Source organism: Taudactylus pleione, unplaced genomic scaffold (genome assembly GCF_031769625.1).
Source record: "Taudactylus pleione unplaced genomic scaffold, aTauple2 ptg000535l, whole genome shotgun sequence".
In the NCBI taxonomy this organism is placed as follows: Eukaryota; Metazoa; Chordata; class Amphibia; order Anura; family Myobatrachidae; genus Taudactylus; species Taudactylus pleione.
The window spans coordinates 2465742-2483125 of record NW_028284937.1 but is presented as its reverse complement, the minus strand read 5'-3'; the positions used below and the strand labels follow the sequence as shown (position 1 = coordinate 2483125).

The 17384-nt window shown below is 42.4% G+C and overlaps 1 protein-coding gene across 2 annotated transcripts in view; it reads left to right on the top strand.

The window, feature by feature from the left end:
* Nucleotides 1–2320: 2320 nt before the first annotated feature.
* CDC42EP5 (CDC42 effector protein 5) overlaps nt 2321–17384 on the top strand; it is a 35104-nt gene continuing 20040 nt past the window's right edge. Inside the window, exons 1-2 of one of the 2 annotated variants that reach the window (XM_088450979.1) lie at nt 2321–2477; nt 2863–3161. The gene's annotated coding sequence lies outside the window, so the exon portion shown is untranslated. Of the gene's footprint in view, nt 2478–2830; nt 3162–17384 lie in introns of both variants that reach the window. The other variant, XM_088450978.1, reaches the window with a different exon arrangement.

Below are 17384 nucleotides of genomic sequence, written 5' to 3'. Positions count from 1 at the left end.
CACAAGATCGAAAATCCATATATGAACTGTTTTAGGTGCATACACACGGTCAGATATGTCAGATGAACGACTGAACGATTGAACGATTTGCAAACTATTTTTGACTACATTAAAATGAATGGAAATCATCCAAAACTGACTGCAAACACATCAGATGTCAGATATCGTTATCTGACAAGCTGGAACGTTCATCGTTGCACACATCAGATTTTTATTTCAGATATGAACGATTTTTAAAATCGTTATCGTTACGATCTGATGAAAAATCTGACCGTGTGTATGCACCATAAGGTTAAATACATTGTTCAGTGTAATGGTGCATACACGCGGTCAGATTTTTCTTCAGATCTGAATGACAACGATTTAAAAATCGTTCAATCGTTCATATCTGAAGGAAAGTCTGGCATATCTGACATGGCTGAACGTTGCGCATTCCCGATGGTCAGATTACGATATCTGACATCCGATGTGTTTGCAGTTAGATTTGGACGATTCCATTCATTTTAATGCAGTCAAAAATCGTTCATAGTTCAAATCATTCAAATCGTTGGTCAAATCGTTCATCAAATCGTTCAGATCGTTCAATCGTTCATCTGACACATCTGACCGTGTGTATGCTCCATTAAGGTTCATACACAGGTAACGATTTTTTGAATGATTTAACTATAACAACGTCGTTATCGTTCAATCGTTGAAAAGATCGTTCAGTTTCTGAGTTATAACGATGAACGATTATCGTTCATGCGCGTTCCCGTTTGTAGTTCATTCTGACTGACCAACTGAACAATTTTCATTAAGAGAAGTTACAAAAATGTTTGTAGTTCAAAAAATAGTTCATTACACTTTAAAAAATCTGACAGAAAATCGTTCATTAAATCGTTCAGAAAATCGTTATTAACAAAATCGTTACGTGTGTATACACCTTTAAGCTGACATTTTATTGAAGTTACTGTACAGTATATAGTATTACTTCCTGCTCCAACAGAAATAGCTGAAGCTCCTCTATCATCTTTAGGACAGTATTCTCCAGGGATCTCTTACAGACAACTAATGTGAGAAAGTAGTCATCTGAGTTACTGGGACATCACTGGTCCTTCCCATGTGTATATAAATCAACCAACAAATCCACACAATGCATTTACGCACAGCAGCTCTACAAACCTGTCAGTCACTGTGCAGTATGTTACCGCAGCATCTCCCTCCTTTCATGGTAACCTGCAGCAGGCAGGGTATAGAGAGCTTAGTGGACATATTTACTATAATATAAATCTCCTGTTATTTAATGGGCACTAATCAAATCAGCTCAGTAACACACGGCCATCTATAATATAATCCTGCTAAATGTCTGCCTACGGAGTGCACAGTGAGAGCTGGGGGAGGCGCTCTCACTGGCATCGGAGACAGGCTTGGGGCCTATTCATCATAAGTAAAATTATTCATAATAACTATCTTTAAAATGACAGTAATAGTGTGTTTCTGAATTTTCAACAGGCTATTTCGAGCATAAATTATAATACAAGTATCTGGAATTATATCAGTAGATTGTGCTACTGAAATAGTCCATTTCATTTTTAAATTGAGTTATCCTTTAAATGACAATGATGAAATTGGTGCTAATTATACTGTATTATTTTTATTTACTTCCTCCCAAATTTTGCTGCCAATATGCCTTATTTAACATAAACATTTCGGGGCAGGGACTTCCTATCCTAATGTATAGCTTTGCATTTGGCATTAATTGAATTGAAATTCACAATCCATTTTATACTCATTGGAGAGGTAGAATACACAAACATGATGCTGACTAGCACGAATGTGTAGCATTACATGTACATTTTCAGTTCCTATAATCAATTTACATCATTCGTGGTTTATTTAGCGAAATTCCATTTTCTAACTGGATTGATTTTCCGAACACTGTGAAAAAGACTTTCTAGGACGAAAACCCCAAGGCATGCATCACACTGCAGATCTCTCAATCTGGAAGACATTACTCTAAAAACAGTTTCAGGAAATTCCAACAATGGTCTGGAGGGCAAGGGTCGGCCAACCCATTTAGGAATTTCTATCATTTCCTCTATAGTTCTATTATTTTACAATATGAATTTACAGACATTTTTTGATCTGCACATCACTCTCCAGTTTATGCAACCTTTTACAGATGCACAAATAGACGTCTGTTTGGGAAGCTTGCAGGATACTGCCATTGACTTTTGGATGAGTTTGTCCCAGAGGCAGACACATTGCCAGCTAAAGTTGGGAAACTTTCGGGATGTGTGACGTCACCCCGCCCCTTTAACCCTCTCCTGCGTCCTAGGCAGGAAGGGGGAGGAGGACTGACAGAGTTTAGCTCACTCTCTATGCAGAGTGGGGATTGCAGCATTAACGTTTCCAATCCACACCTTCATAGTGACACATTCACAGTGCAGGGATAGAGGCAAAGGTGCCAATGGACTCTGACCCTTAGTGAATGTCAGGTAAGTTACTACATCACCAATGCACAGTCAAGGGCAATGCTTATGTAAGATAAAACGTGATAGCATTATAGAAAATGCCAGCAAAATACTTTATTGTGTTTTATGCAATACTTAAATGTATTATATATTTCTATTTTTAAATTTATTATTATTATTATGACTATAAATCCTTTACGTGGCAGATGTATTCCATTTTTAAGTAGCTGTGTTTATAAATAAAAGTAACCTTTTGTTAGTCGGCACTTTGCATTATTTTTATACCTCAGACAATGGTTTTGGGGCTTGGATTAAATTCTGTACAGTTTAATTATGTGTCTTGATTAGATTTCCTGGCTTTGCATTGTTTCATATAGGAAAGCTGATGTAAAAAGAGTTATCTTTCCAGCCCATAGAGAGAGACTTGGTGAAGCCCCCGCCCAGGATCAGGAGGGAGAGGGATAGCAGCAGGCGCCTCTGCTGGCTGACACACACTACACGCACTGCTGCCCAGGACACACAGCAGCCTGCACAGGGGATCTGAGCACCCCCCGGGAGCTGCAGCGAGAGCTTTGGAATACCCGCCCCCCTGCGATTTGAATTTAAACTTTTATTGGGGGGGACCCTTGGATTACAAAACAGAGAACTGGAATTTTGGGTGAAAGATTATCTCAACTGAAATCATCCTTTAGTTACATTAAGGAAGAGGTGAGTTGATCCATTAATAAGGAGAGAATTGATTCTAGTTTAATGATGTAGCAGTGGGAAGTAGAGAGCTAATGCTTGCGGTTTGTGAGTACGTATCTATTTATAATCGGGAGAGGGGCTTGGAGGACGACCAAGGAAAGACGGAGCAGTTCTTGTAATAATTAATGTTTGGGAGCAGTGCACCCTGACATGCTGCTGCTGGGCTAATTGTTGCTGGACGCGGTCGATCAGGGGGCTCTGTGCTGCCTGCTGGGGCCCGGCACGGGGAGTCAGACTGGGAGACCATTAGCACAGGAAGTGTGGGGCTGGGAACTGCTGCTGTAAAGCTGGTAATAGTATTAGCATCAATGGCTTAAATTGTACAACATGTGTCCCTAGGTTGTTATATTGTATCCTAATGAGTAAGCAGACAGCCAAGGTATACCCTGGTGAGGAGGATCATTGTCAGGGCAATTATTGTGGGAAGTGGCTGATTGCAATAAGAATGCTTGACGTGAGATAAAATTGAGAGATATATATCACCAATCAGCTCCAAACTATAATTTCTTAAACACAGCCTGCAAAATGTAAGTTAGAAGCTGATTGGTTGGTGATTTCACAATTTCATCTCACTTCAAGTTTTGATACATATGCCCCTATGGCCGCTCACAAGAAAATATATATACACACACAGACAATAAACCTGCTTGTATGTAGCAATGCTGGCACATTTTTGTCTTATGCAATGTTGTAAAGATTAAGTGTTATTAATGTGATACTTACAAGTGACTACTAAGAAAAGGGAGTGTACTAATCTCGACAACTATTTGCTTTAGGTTTTGCAATTCTGAACAAGATGTCTAGATTACGATACTTTTGCATATATTGGGTAACACGTGAAAGGGGAGATTTGTTCCTTAATGGGCCGCATTAAAAAAATGATGATGATAATGGGATGTTTGTATTATCAACTTTCTCTTTCCATGACTATGCAGTCAGTCAGGTCAAGGTTACACAGATTAACTGCTCAGTAGTTGAGCACTATTTACTAATGTTGATATAATATGCAAATATTCATTAAATCCATAGCATCAGTTTTAGATGTTGGTTTTCATATCTAACTTGCACTAGATGGGTAAAAGCTGATTGGTCGTTATGGTTTCAGCGCAGGTTTGCACCTTCCAGCAATGATTTTCCATCTTAAGCATTAGCTGGACCTGCTTGTTTTGCTCCCTACATGATGAATAGACTTAATGGATCTGGAGGTATCCATGATTCCTGCGCTGAGTGGATATAAGTTAGCTGGAAATACATGGCTGGGTAGGGGCTCAACGTGCACCAGTCTCTTCAGACCATGATTCAGAGCCGGACGCTCTGACAAGAGCGCTCGCTCTGAATCAGGGTCATCCTACCTATTATTGGAGCGGCCTCCTGGCCGCTCGCATAGCTGTGGGTGACCACCCACAGCTTATGCGAGCGGGCAAAAAGATGGTCGCGACCATCGTGACCATCGGGCTTGCGACGAGACCCTGCGGTAGGGTCTCGCTGCCGCAAGCCCAGGAGTGCTTTTGGCTCTATCAGAGCCAAAAGCACTCCCACTGACATCACTAGTGCTGTCAGTGGGGCCGGCCCCAGATGGTAGGCGTTCCCATGGGAATGCTTCCATCTGGGCAGCAACGCTCCCGGCACGCCCACCAAAGGGGGCATGCTGTCACTCACCATCGACAGCACGCCCCCTTGGTGCGAGACCCTAGGCTTGGCCGTCGCTATTCGGGTCTCGCGCATGCGCACGACGGAGCTCCCTCCGTCGTGCGCATGCGCACTAGGGCTCCATCGACCCGCTTGAGAGCGCTCAGCGCTTGCGAGCGGGTCTGAATCAGGCCCTGAGTTCAATGAAGAGCTGAACACATGTAGTTTTTGCACGTTTTCACTCTGCGCACACTACAGAGATGTATAGGCGAAGCAGAGTCAAGCACAACTGAGTCGGGGTGCTAACTAGGTAAAGTACAGTGAGGGTGCCTTGATGGAATTGCAAGGTTATGCAGAGTTGCGTGTGCACATAATTATGCCTATTTGCAGATGGATCTTTTTCTCCAGGGATAATGGTTGTGCACGTACGCACTGGTTATGATGGCGCTTATGAAACTAGGCATATAGGCGGCAGTTCAATTCACTAGGAAATGAATAGCGCCGGGGGGGGAGCTACCATACCTATTCAATTCACTACAATGTTTACTCTAACAGGAAATTACTAAGTCAGAGAATGCCGCTTCTCGCAAATGAACCTGGGTGTTTAGTCGCGAGAATCAGTGTTCTCCGACTAAAGTGCAAAGCCGTGATGCTGTTAGCGCCAGGCTAAGGTGGAAAACAGCCTCGCAGTTGGCACTTTAGCCAGATTTCTTCTTGCACCCTCCTGCATTAAGAATTCATTAATCGGATTAAACAGTGCGCTGAATTGAATCTCCCCTATAGATATGGATGGAACAGGAACAAAGATATGGGCAAATATTCGCATTTAGTTCCGTGAATGCAAAGCGTAACATTAGTAATTATGTCCAACTCTCCATATGGCCGTTTTTTTCCCAAAAGCTGGGTACAGGCTATCTGCTTAGTATAGGGATCAGTGGCGGCTCCAGAGGTGGGGCTGCGGTGCAGTCCAACATCCAAATAGGGGAGACGCACCAGCTGCCACCCCAATCCGCTGCAAAACATCGCCGTCCAGGACTTGGTGGCAGTTGTTTGTGGCTCCTCTATTTGAATTTTGGACTGCGCTGCAGTCCCATCTCTAGGGCCACCACCAGGGCCGCCATCAGGGGGGGACTGCCGGGCCTCGAGTCCCGGGCCCGGAGAGAGCAGAGACAGAGAGGGAGAGGGGCTCGGCTGGCTGTGGTGCTGCATCGGCAGCCATAGAATACTGATAGTGCCTGACTGCCTGCTGCGTTAACTTACAATTACAAATACAGTGCCAGCCGCGAGCCAGCCGGAGCTCTCGGACCGGCAGCCAATCAGGAGCGTAAGCTCCTGATTGGCTGCCGATCTGAGAGTCTTGATTGACTTGCGCCCGGCGCCATCCAATCAAAGCTCCCGGACCGGCAGCCAATCAGGAGCGGATGCTCCTGATTGGTTGCCAGTCTGCGAGCTTTGATTGGCTCGGGTCCGGTGCCTGGAAAAATGCCGGTGGGTGCAGCAATACATATATGATCCTGATATGCCGTCAGCGCTGATCCCAGCTGCCAACTGAAGAAGTGCAATCCAGGTACTACATAGTGCCTGACCATGCTCTGTGCTCCCACTCCTGTTCCAGCTAGCCCTCCCTACCCTGTCCTCCCCTTTTATGCTCTGAGCCTCCCCAGCTAGTCCAGCCAGCCTTCCCTGTCCCTCTATTAGTCTAGACAGCATTCCCTGCCATGCCCCACTCTCCATTCCAGACAGCCCTCCCTGCCCCGTGCGTCTCCCCCCTGATCCAGCCAGCCATCCCTGTCCCACCACCCTCCCAGTCCAGCCAGCCCCTACAGTGTCCCCCCTCCCTGCCATGAGTTTCCCCCCTGGTCCAGCCAGCCAGGTTCCCTGTCCCACACCCCTCCCAGTCCAGCCAGCCTTCCCTGTCCCAGTCTAGACAGTATTCCCTGTCATGCCCCACTGCCCAGTCCAGACAGCCCTCACTGCCCTGTGCATCTCCCCCCTGGTCCAGCCAGCCAGCCATCCCTGTCCCACCCCCTATCTTTTTCAACGTATTTTGCGTGGTTACGGATATATATATATATATTTTTTAATTCCATCCCGGGGGGGCCATGTCTACTTTGTCAGTACCGGGCCCCACAATTTCTGATGGCAGCCCTGGCCACCACTGATGGGGATCAATGATCCCTAACTCAAGTATGTATTCAGTTATGAAGTAGCATCTCGGAAAGCCCCTTGTGTACAAGCTCTGTCTCCGTCAGGGGGTGGGGAAAGATTGTTTCTACCTAGACTGCATGGACTTTTAAATAATTTTTCCATGTGTTGGGAGGGAAGATATGTATTCTCATTTTGTACGTATTTCATCTGGAGGTGTGTTCCTTCTACAGCTTTCCTCATAAACAAATCCCATAGTTAAGCTAGTTGTCAGAGTGTATCATGTAAACATAGCTGCTCTGAGTTATTGCTCACAGGATGCGTTCCAGGGTTCTAGTTCTGTGTAGAGAGATCCTATTAGACTTGTAAGGGGGGGATGTTGTTTTTAAAAATGTCATAGTGATATTTTTGCCATCTGGCTTTTTAGGTTTCATTTACCCCAGAACATGAGAGAGAATCCATTGTTTATCATCATTATTCTACCACTTATAGTAATCAAATTGATGCAGATCTCCCTGCTGCATGGGAACACGGGCTGTGATTACCATATGGTGGGGGGAGTGAACTGTGACTGATAAGGAAATGCAATCCAGGATGCTTGTGTGATAAAGCTATTAATGAGTGAGAATTTTTTTTTTTTTTTCCTTTCAAGTTTAAAGACCACACCATTAATGGACAAATTATGTAGAATTACGTAACCTGTCTGTAAAATCTGGGAGGCAGCTGGGAACTTTTATTGAGCCAGAGATGTGTATTCATTCACATCAGTGTTAATGTCTTTCAAAGGTTAGGTGCAATGGTTACCTGCTTCCTGGCATTTACCCACCATGGTTTACGCTAAACAAGCATGGCGGCATGGAATGGCAAGTCATTCTTGGGTCCGCATTCAATTAGAAACGAAAAGCTGAGATCTGCGAAAAAGTATCGCCGATTGCGACTTTTAGCCAGGCAAAAACTTATCTCCGTATTAAATTCCATCCGCTTTTCGCGTACACGGAAACGCAAAGCAATGTAATAGGCGAAAAAGATTTGTCTCTGAATAGCAGGAGAAAAGAAATGCAACATTTTTATTTAGGGGTGCAAAGGTGGGGAAACCTCTCAGAACCTAAACGATAACTGCGTCAAAAAATCCCTAAAAAAAAAAGTGGACTTTTTGGGGGTCTGCAAGTATGGGCGAGGTGTTTTCTTGATTGCAGGTGTTTGCTTAAGGTGCGTTTTTTACGGGTTTTTTTTATAACTTCACTTTGGCAACTTTTAAAGATGCTTGTACCCACTTTCCACTACCCCAAATTTGACAGGGCTACTTATTTTCTCCCAAAAAACTGCTTAATGCCATTCTTCACCACTTGTACAAAGACGCTAATTAGAGGCAATTGTACCAACTTAAGTACCCCAAACAGTTTAATTAGGGCTAATTGGGCACTACTACATTGATCCCCAAAGTTTCAGCATCTTTTTGGGGGGTTCAGGCTGATTTCCCCGATTCTGACACCACTTTCTGCCTGACTTTGCGTGTCTCCGTTTTGGAATTTAATAGGGCGAATCGCGGGTACACACACAATAAGTTTCCGCGGCTAAAATACGCAATGTAGGCAAAAAGTCTGGCAGGCAAAACTTTATTGCGTACGCAAAACTAATTGAATACGGCCCTCAGTTTTCCTGCTGTATATTTGGCATAACTGTAACAAACTATTACAAAGACTGACTCGTGATCCCATGAAATGCAGCTTTTGACATTCCGGCTATTCCTGATCTTAATATGGGAAAACTAAGAAAACTAAAAAAAAAAAAAAAAAATTGGTACTGTCAGTTATCAACACTGGAACAATAAAATGCAAAGTTAATTATTTAGTTTTCTCACTTTAATGACATAAAGAACAAGTATCTGTTTGGCATAGGTTCTACCAAACATCAGTCCTATAGTATGGAGTAAATTGAAATATATTGAAAGTTGTATCCATGTAGTACAATAGTATGTATGAACGTACTTGATTTTGACATGAGAGGAGTGGCATAAACCAATTCCGCATTTTGTGGATGCATTACCCGGGTGACTGGGTTATGCTGATATTTGTTCTATTGATGATTAGTGTATTCCTATGTAATGATTTGGACACAATCCACAGAAGATATTTACTCTCTGCTAACAGGCTCCTGGGTGGGACTGATGTGCCTATAGCAGGCAATATAGCACCATGACCCAGTCTGAGGAAGTTTTCGTGCAATGCATCGGCGAAACGCGTAACAGTAATGTGCAACTCCTCTACATGTCAAAATGAAGTGTGGGTACTACATGGATGTCAGACCATCTGTACACTCTTTATAACCTTTCAATAAATTTACTCCATACTAAAGGACTGATACTTTGTTGAACCTGCGCCAAAAAGAAACCTGTGCTTCATATACAGCAAGAGGTTGGATCTCTCTCTGGTGGAGAGATGCCAAGTGGCCAATGTGGGGGCGGGGGTCGATTACGTCATTGTGGCTCCACCCTTTTCTGCGTGGTGCTAGGGTTCACATTGTGCTGTCAAGGGCAGGGAACCAATGACTCAATCCACCCCACTTCCACAGTAGCCATATGCATCTCTCCTCCAAGAATTCTTAGGGGAAACATACTCTGAGAATCGTGTCATTGGGGGCCCACACGAGCATATTTCACTAGAGAATGGACTTGATGTTGGAACATGGTGACCTGTCTTCCCTGGAGTCTGTGATGTCACCCAAGACGTTTCGGGAGAATAGGCTAGTACGCTTTATTATATCAATTGTACTGTGGGATTAACTCATGTAGCTGGGTCTACCTAATGCTAGTCATACATACAGCGATCTAGGCAACTTGCCATGATGTATAAAGGTGATAACTAATGATACAAATGGCTGCAACTTTAACTATAATTCAGTTAAAACATTATAGCCATTGCATCTAGTTATGATCATTTATCTGGCAGCCCGTTATGTAGAAATGATGTCATATGAAAAGGAAGAAGGGGAAAAAAAAGACACTAATTACTGCTGCTGATTAATAATTTCATACATCGGCATGCTAACCGGTTACCTCCTAATGCAGACACTGTGAAGAGCACTGACTAGCAACTTAATGAGGAGGGGGGATAGGTTATTTTTAATTGTAGTATGGTGACACAAATTAATGGTAATACAGTTGTCTAGGGTACTTCCAAGTCCCAGATAATAGATCCTAATCCTTTCTACACTTTAAATGCATTTGATATCATGCGATTTTGATGAGCGTGTTTGTAATATGAGCTCTGGGTACTTTCTGAAACTTTTCCAGGCTCATGACCGTAGACATGTCTCTCAGCCTTTAGACTCCTCACTTTCTGTTTACGTTTGAACATACCTTTCTCTCCTGTGAAATCCTGATGACTATCTAGTTTATAATTACCTATAATCCCTGGAATCGCTTAGTTGAACAAAAGTTTTTTTATTTTCCACCACATAAAAGTTATCTGCAACATGGAGAGGGCTTTAACCCATGCGTTTCAATGTGTTTGGGAAAAAATTAATATAGAGACAACTGTGCAAATTAATGGACTCAATCACCATGTGTTTTTTTGTTTGTTTTTAATAGATGTGACTCAAGTAACTTCTAGGCGTAACTATAGTAAACAAACTGAAAAATAAAAGGTGTTGCTCTGAGCAACCAATTTGAGAAAATGATTGGTTGCTATAAGCAACACCCCGTCTGCTCCTTTTTATAAATTTTAGTAAATGTACCCCTTAAAGTAGATGGCATTTAGAGCAGTGGATCTAGACCTCCATCAATGAGTTTAGAACCCATGTCGAGGAATCTTGGGGGCCCTTTTGCTTACTTATGTCGTCTGTGTATCTGCCTCATTGTCAACCGTTATCTCTTTTTTTTTTTTTTTTTTACTACTCTCATATGAACGCAAGCAACATGTAAAGATTTTCTGTCCAACCATCCAACTAGTTGATTGGTTGGAATGAAAATCTGGTAAGATATGAAAGCAAATGACAATCATCAATTTGCTCCCAAACGCCGGAAAATGGATAAAAACTGTTGTTTGAACACATTGTTTAGATCAAACATTTAACAAACTTGTCTGACGACCTTTTTCATTTGTTTTCTGGCATTTAGGAGCAACTTGCTGATCCTCAGTTACTCCCATACGTTACCAGACTTTCATTCTAACCAATCAACTCGTTGGCTGGTTGGACACAAAATCTTTAGGTGTATACCCAAAGGTGGGTACACACTATAGCAATATATCTGCAGCTGTATCTGCAGATGATGGGCGTTCATACACACTGAACGACCATCATCTGCATGCTGCAGGGGGCGTGGCCTAATTGTGCCACTTGTGGCCACGCCCCTTCCAAAGAAAAGAAAAACCCATTTGCGGCGCTGGGGGGGGGGGGCGCTGTGTACTCCTCAGCCCGGCGCACAGCCAATGGGGGGCACGATCAGAGTGATCGCTCCCCCCCTCCTCTGGCATAGGAGACTCTCCGGCTGCTGTTTTAGTACCCTCGTACTGTCTCCCAGTGCAGCCCAGCACACAGCAGGGTGTACTGGGCTGCTGTGAACTTAAGAGGGATGGGGAGCGGTGCTGGACCCAGGTAATTATTAGTACCCGCTCGCGGCTCCCCCCCTCTCTGCAACCCTGTGAATGGGCGATCGGCTGTTCACCCGTACACACTTGCCGATGGGCAGTTATGTCTGCAGACATATCTGTTCATCGGCTGTGCAGCACAGCCAATGCGATATGTCTGTGAACGACGACGTTCAAACATATCGTCTGTACACACTGGCCGATGGGGGCACGATATATTGGCCAATCAATTGATCAGCCAATATATCGGCCAGTGTGTACCCAGCTTTAGGCTCTGACTGTTGATTGTTAGAGATGCCACCATTTATAGCTATAACAACTATTTGGTAAAATATCATCTATGTGATGCTCCAAATTGTCCCTGGTACTTATTGCAAAACACCGTCTCCCATATTTGTAATAGGAGCTCCAATCATGCAGTATTAGGTGTTTTTTGCAAAAATAACTTATAATTACAAAACATCCATTAACAAACATAATTATATTAAAAAAACAACAACAAAAAAACAATTTAAGCTTTATATGAGCCCATTTTTCTTTTGTCACTTTTATTCATTTTTTTTTTTTCCTGACCAATTGCATATTAGTTCAAGCTGCATCTTCTACAGAGGTGATAATTTGTATAACAGTCACTCAAGCATTATCAATATTTTGCTGGGTTCTCATGGCAACTTCTGACATTTAAAGTATTGCTTGAGGCAAAGTAGTCTGGGGTAATTCTTGTACGGTGAGACTGCAAGAGTGTCATATTTGTTCTGTTCAACTGTATAGAATTATCTGTGTGTCCTTTGGAGGGCACTAATATTTACTGATACCTGGCAGGCGTAATCTGAGGAAGGTAAATGATAGCGTCTTGTAATTTGTGTAGAGTGAAGTCTAACTTTTTAACTTAAATAGCTTCTACATTATTAAAGTACGTGTCGCTTTCCAGGCTGCTGTTTTGCTTTCAATATCATGGCTACAAAAGAAGTGCACTCTTGGCACATTCAGCAAGCCTTATTTTAAGGATAATGATCTCCCCCCCCCCATTTAATCTCTTGTGGAATAATTGTATAGATAGAACAGATTGGGCTGTATGAATCTGGATTAGATTGGCTGCAGCCACTGTCCAATCAAATGCCATATTTATTACTCACCATTTTTTTTTTTAGTTTTCTAGTGCATATATACATTACAGGTTGAGTCTCCCATATCCAAAATGCTCGGGACCAGGGGTATTTTGGATAACGGAATATTCCGTATTTTGGAATAATTGCATACCATAATGAAATATCTTGGGAATAGAACCCAAATATACACACAGAATGCATTTATGTGTTATATACACCATATACACACAGCCTGCAGGTCATTTTATACAATATTTTCAATAATTTTGTGGCTCAAACAAAGTTTGTGTACAGAAATGAAATTCATTTATGTTTCATATACACCTTATACACAGACCCCGAAGGTAATTTTATACAATATTTTTAATAATTTGTGCTTTAGACAAAGTTTGTGTACATTGAACCATAAAAAATGAAAGGTTTCATTATTTCAGTCATGCCAAAAATATTCTGTATTTCGGAATATTTGGATATGGGAGAATCAACCTGTATAAGAAATGCTGAAGGTCTCGGAATGAGAACTCTATGGAATGGCTGCATTTCAAGATGGTGATGAATTTGGAAAACTGGTACTTCAGATTATCTGATAGCCCTTTATTGACAAAAAAAAAATACTTACAAATAATGTCACCATGTGGCAAAACAAATCACTTGAAAAGTGCTATAATTGCTAAGGCAAACCTTTGCAGAGGAACAGGTCATCAGCCACTACTGTATCGTGGCTACCTCCATCACTAGAACTCACACCATGTGACTTTGAGTTGTGGTTCTTTTTTTTTAAGAACCAGGTGTATTAAGAAGGATCTCATACTGTCATATCTGAAAGACAGCATTAGACATTAGACCTGACATGTTACTTCTGCTATAGAGAATACTGTTCATCAAATGGAAACTATTGTTGATCACAATGGAGGACACCATTGAACAATTGTAGAGCTTTTCAAGTGTTTGTATTGCCAACTGGTGCCAAAATTTCTAACTAATATATTTTTTTTCGCTTTGCAATAAATATCTAGTGAATCCACTGTTACCTGTTGTCCAAATTTTTCTTCATTATGAGCGTTAGAACTTGCTCCAGAGGGATACTTTGTTTTTACAGTCGCACGTGTGTGTGTGTGTGTGTGTGTGTGTGTGTGTTATACACAGTTGTGGACACCTAGCCCCAATACGCCATGCGGCACAAGATGCCTGTCCCGAATGTAGCGTCTTTCGCTTGAATGTCCATCTTAACAGCAACATGGTGCAACAAAACTGCTTCCCAAGACTCCACTGATTAATTTGATATGCCATACTTCCATATCTGTGTGCGACTGAGTCTGTATATAAAGCACAATGCAACCTGGCGAGAAAAATAAGCCGCGTCCGCTGCCTCATAGAACTTGTTTTCAGACTCCGGCGCGTACAGATATAAAGGTATCAAATTAATTAGTGCAGCGGTTTTGTCACATCATGTCGCAACGAAGACGCACATTCAAGCTAAAAAGACGCTCAGCGCAAGCAGAGTCGCAAGAGAACTGTGGCACAGAGAAGAGCATTTTGGAACGACTGCAGTAATTGTGTGTGTGTCTGTGTGTGTGTGTGGTTGAAGCATAAGGACATCATCCATTCTGCACACAGAACCTCATTTCTTTGCAATTATTAGTGTTGCCATACACAGTACTACTTTTCAGGCTAAGTATAAATGATTTTTATGGCATAGACTGGTACAAGAGGTTACCTATCTCAGCTAAGGCATTATTTAATTCCTCTACTACTTATTTCAGATTTGGCCACACTCCCACAGTATGCGGGCAGGGGTCTTCGCCCATGCTGACCCCCCAAGTGGTATTCCAATATAAATAGTGATTAGACTCTGGCACAATACATAGCACTGCAGCTTACACATTTCCACTCTTTATTTGTATCTGTTAAGTCATGCAGGACATTCATTATAATGTCGCTCTCAGTGTGTTAAGTTTTGCCATATACTATGGGATGTTTCTGAAGGGGAACTTTTAGTCACCATTGTCATAAATACTATAGACAATAGTTCACTCATGAGGAACATGCTAAGCTTGAAAGGAACTATGTCACGTCATCCCTACTGTTGTTCGGATAAGCCCTCCAGCCAGAAATAAAAGAATGACGCATTGACCAACCCATATGCCACGCCCCCTTCCCTGCTCCTCCCCATTCCTGAGTCTCTGAGTCCTAATTTATTTGTGAACTTAGAAATAAACTTTGTCTGCGATAAGTCACTGCAGGAATTATAAACTTGCTCAACAGGTTCTGGTGTCAATTTCGCCTGCTTTCACCTGCCTCCGCTTGGCTTCGTACATTTTTCTGTTGTCTACACTGAAAATAAACCGTTCCATGGAGAGAAGTTGAATAAGTGACAGACGCACTGTTATTCCTCATGAAGTCTAGGGCATTGTATATTCATTTGGCTGTAGATTAATATGTTTACTGCTCTTACCCTATTTACCAAATGTGTCTCCTGTTTGCAGTGTCTTTAAGAGCATCCATTATTTTCAGTGCAACTGTAAAGTTATATTCGAGGATGAATGTAAAAAAAGAGTGGAATATATATGCCCACAATCTCTTAAATGACCATTAATAGAATAAGCAACGGTTTCTATATGTGGCATGACAGCTGCATGAGCAGGAATATGCACTGTATGGCAGTGTGAACAGATTAATGGCTTTGGGTTCCTTTTTTATATAAATGGTTCTGGTTTAAGTCCGAACTTTATAGCGCTGGGGGATCGGAGAAGTAATGTATGTGGAATGTCCTCCAAAATGAGGAACAGATGTCACTTTTTTTTTTATATATATGTTTAACGCTAGTAAAGAATATGCTTTCAAAATCCAGTAGAATAATCTATCACCTGTTTGTAAAATGCAAGAGTATTAGACCTTAAGTAGTTGCATCACTAGCGACCAAATATAAGGACACACTTTAAGTGATTTTCTATATATACTTTTTATTTACTCCTAAAATCCTTTAACAAAAACCTCAAAAGATGAAAGATGCAGGGAATAAAAATGCGGGAGCATCAAACACAGGGCTTCCCAACCACTGTCGTCAAGGGGAATCTGTAGGATTTACCGCCGGACCCATGCCCGGCAGTTGGAATCCCGGCAGAGGCGGAAATCTCAATCGTCCTAAGGTAAGTATTCTCTAACCTAATTGTACACCCTAACCTTCCCCCCACAGTGCCTAACCCTAATCCTCCCCTCTAAGTGGCCTAAATCTAACCCCCCACCCCTCCTCGCCATCTAACCCTAAGTCCCCCCCTGGGGGTGCCTAACACTAACCCCCCCCCCCTTCCCCTAGCGTAAACCTGACCTCCCAGGGGGGTGCCTAACCCTAAGTCCCCCTGGGAACCCTAAACCTAACCCTCTCCCCCAAGGCTATCCGTGCTCGGCCTCCGGCGTCCCTTCGATCGGTATGCCTGGCTTCGGGCTCCCGGCGTATGTCTAATGACAGGCTTCAGCATATCGGCGCCTGTCTTTAGACCCTTGCCGGGATATGACAGTCAGGAAGCCGACTGTCGGGATTAGGTCCGCCGGCTTCCCGACTGCATACCCGTCAAGGCACACTAACAGGCCAAGTTTTAGGGATAGCCATACTTGAGCACAGGTGTTTTAATTAGTACCTTAGTTATTTTAATTTAACCATCTGTGCTCAAGCATGAAAATCACGAAAACCATATTCAGAAGATAAACATACAAAAATAAAATAATCCCACTGCATATTGGGAACACAGGTGCTTAACAAGGCATCAGAATTTGAGTCTCTAAACCAGTGTTTCCCAACCTCGGTCCTCTAGGCACACCAAAGCTGGCCATACACTAGACCAACTTTCGTCCAACTAGTTGGCTGGTGGGAATGAAAATCTGTTAAGTTATGGAAGCAAATGACAATCGACCATTTGTTCCCAAACCCCAGAAAACAGCCAAAAACTGTTATTTAAACAAATTGTTTAAATCAAACCTTTAACCAACATGTTTGAACGACCATTTTCATCTGTTTTCCGTTGTTTGGGAGCAAGTTGCTGATCATCATTTGCTCCCATAGGTTACCAGATTTTCATTCCCACCAGCCAACTACCTGGATGAAAGTCGTTCTTGTGTATGGCCAGCTTTGGTGTGCCTAGAGGACCGAGGTTGGGAAACACTGGTTTAGAGACTCAAATTCTGATGCCTTGTTAAGCACCTGTGTTCCCAATACGGAGTGGGATTATTTTATTTTTGTATGTTTATCTTCTGAAGTTATGCGGATCTCTTTTAACAGCTTATGGGTCATATTCAACTTTTCAGACCAATCGCCTGAATTATCCGCTTTTCGCATGTTTGCGCGCTCCCGTTTATCGGGAAATCCTATTGCAAAAGGTTCGATATCATATTCCGGTGAAAAGTGCAGGTGTAAAAGGGGAAATCAGTATGGCAAAAAAAAAAAGGTAAACTAAGATAGGGGAATAGCATAGAAGTGTGTTAGGGGACATAATCGAAGGGTTAGGGGTTCTTAAATTGTCAAATGGCTGTTATATACATTTTTCTCTTCCTTTTTTTTTTTTTTTTTTTCCAACATAAATGCTGCAGCTAAATTAAGGGTTCATTAAAAGGGTGAAAGTATATTTTTGTGTGATTTTAGGGCACTTTTAAAAATACACCTGGTGCAGCCACCTGCAATGTTTAAGACACTCCAAATTACTTGACCCACTACTTTT